Source organism: Macaca mulatta, chromosome 1 (genome assembly GCF_049350105.2).
Source record: "Macaca mulatta isolate MMU2019108-1 chromosome 1, T2T-MMU8v2.0, whole genome shotgun sequence".
NCBI lineage: Eukaryota > Metazoa > Chordata > Mammalia > Primates > Cercopithecidae > Macaca > Macaca mulatta.
The window spans coordinates 232,476,036-232,478,565 of record NC_133406.1 but is presented as its reverse complement, the minus strand read 5'-3'; positions in this window follow the sequence as shown (position 1 = coordinate 232,478,565).

Here is a 2,530-nt window from a genome sequence, read left to right as displayed (position 1 = left end):
TAGTTAAGTGTTTAGAAAGTTCTGTTTAGTCGATTCAGAATTTTAATAAATTGAACAAACAGATAAAGCACAAAAGCCACTCGAACTTTAAAGATCCCAGCCACATGTTGTCTGGCAGTTGCTTCTTTCCAGACCCAAGCAGATGTTGGCTGGGACTTCTCTATGGATGCTGGGTGTCGACTGTTTTCACAGGTGAACCGCAAATCGAAGCAGAGGGGGCTCCCAGGCGTGGGGCAGCAGGCTGAGCCTCAGAGGACCTTGGGCTCCTCTGGTGGCTGCCTCTGCCTGGTTCCAGGAGCTGTCCCGATAAGATTGCCAAGTGGAGCAATCAGAATACAGAATGCCAAATGTTGCTTGGAACATGCTGAGCATAAAAATTACTCTCTGTTTATCTGAAATTCAAATTTAACTGGGTATTTGTATTTTATTTGGCAACTGTGTGACCCAGTGAGGCTTTACCCAGCCCACAAACAGGGAGGCTGTAGCTGCCTGGGTGCCAACCATGCCTGGATTCCACCGCCTTAGTTCTAGAACCTTGGCAGCTCAACACCCATTGGCTCCAGCATTGCCCAATGTCTAGACCCTGGGTTCAGGCTCCGGCTCAGCTCAGAGTGCAACCGTGACCCTGTAGGTTCTAATTCCCCCAGTTCTTCTAGAAGACCTAAAGTCCAGGGTTGGCTTCCACAGGTATGTTATAAGAAGGACATACGTTTGGAAATCAGAATGCATTTTCCTGCAGAAATGGTTCAATGGAGTTTCACTGGCATGCCCAGGGCAGCCCAGGACAATCTGTTTTATCCCACGATGTGCCCATGTGTGCACAGGTAAACCATGCAACTTCAACCGATCCTATTCCACGTAGAGTAAATAAGCATTTGGGTGTCAGTGCTTGGCCTCTGCCAGGTGTTGCAGGAGGATACAAAAAAGAACTGGATGGCCCTGTCCTCTGGAGTTTGCAATGTGTTGTCATTACAGGACTGTAATTTTGTGACTTTTTTCATATGGACATAAAATGTCTGGATTCTAACTCAGAGTGTCAGGGGGGCTGCTGGGTTCCCACCAGGAGGCGGTGTGACAGGAGGAATAGTGTGCATGTGTGTGTGTGCACATATCTGAGAGTATGAGAGTGTGTATGTGCACATATCCGAGAGCATGTGTGCACATATGTGTGTATGTTTGTGTGTGTGTATGAGTCTAGATCATGTCAGAGCCACAGAGGCTATCTGAAGAGTGGACAGCAATATTGACGGCAGGTTGCCAATAATTTATTAACTCCGCACAATGTAAGAAAATGCACTTTGTGTTTTCCTTCTTCTTTTTTTTTTTTTTGACAAGATCTCTCACCCAGGCTGGAGTGCAGTGGCACAGTCTCAGCTCACTGCAGCCTCGACTTCCCAGGCTCAGGTGATCCTCCCACCTCAGCCCCCTGAGTAGCTAAAACTACCTACAGGTGCACACCACCACACCGGGCTAATTATTTGTATTTTTAGCAGAGACGGGGTTTCACCGTGCTGCCCAGTCTGGTCTTGACTCCTAGGCTCAAGTGATCCGCCTGCCTCAGCCTCCTCAAGTGCTGGGATTCGAGGTGTGAGCCACCGTGCCCAGCCGAGAATGCACCTTTCTCTATGTTTGCACGGCACACACTTTGTACACACAGGTGCACACACACACCCATGTCTATCACTGCTTAGATCTGAATTGGGAGCCACAAGTTGACAACATTGTAAGTCAGGGAATGGGATGGGGAAGGGCAATAGAGACAATGGGACGGCACAGTCCCTTGAGGAGGCTGAGGACTGAGAACACAGCCGATGGGATTCAGACACCATCTCCGAATCCCACCTCCCGCCCGCACCCGAGGACGGCAGATGCTGTATAAATAACCGCTGCACAAACGGAAGAATGACCCCAAGGCCTGGAAGCAGCCTGGGAGGATCCACAGCTCCAACTCTGCCTGTGTCATGACCCTACACCGTCCAGGTCTCAGGCTTGTGGATAGAAAAGAAATGGTGGAGATAATGCCCGTTCCTAAAGCTATGATGACGACATGAGGTTAAAATACGTAAAAACCTCAACACAGTGACTAGCACGAGATCTGTCATTACAAACAACATTATTCATAAAAATTTACTTGGCTTCATGCTTTGCAGAAAAAGTGTGTTCACAAAGTGGAAAGAAAAATCCAGCCTTAGAACCAAGAATCTTGACAAGATCAGGAAAAGCTTCTCCCTTTCCCCGCCTCCTGCTCCGAGGTTTTCCCGCTGCCTCCCGGGAAAGGCGGGACTCTTCCACCACCTTGTGGACACTCAGGGATGGCAGGTGAGCAGGCACCCACCACCTCACACCAGCTCTCCTCTGCACTGTTGGAGCCTGTTATTCTGGGTCCAACTGGGTCTCTCTAGGCCTACACTGCACGTGTCCGGTCTCCATCCTCTGTTCCTCTCTGGGCTGCAGCCGGGGATGGGGCTCCTGTGCCCTCCTGGCTGCCTGCTGGTCCCCGTGTATGTGACAGGGCTGCAGCAGTCCCCTG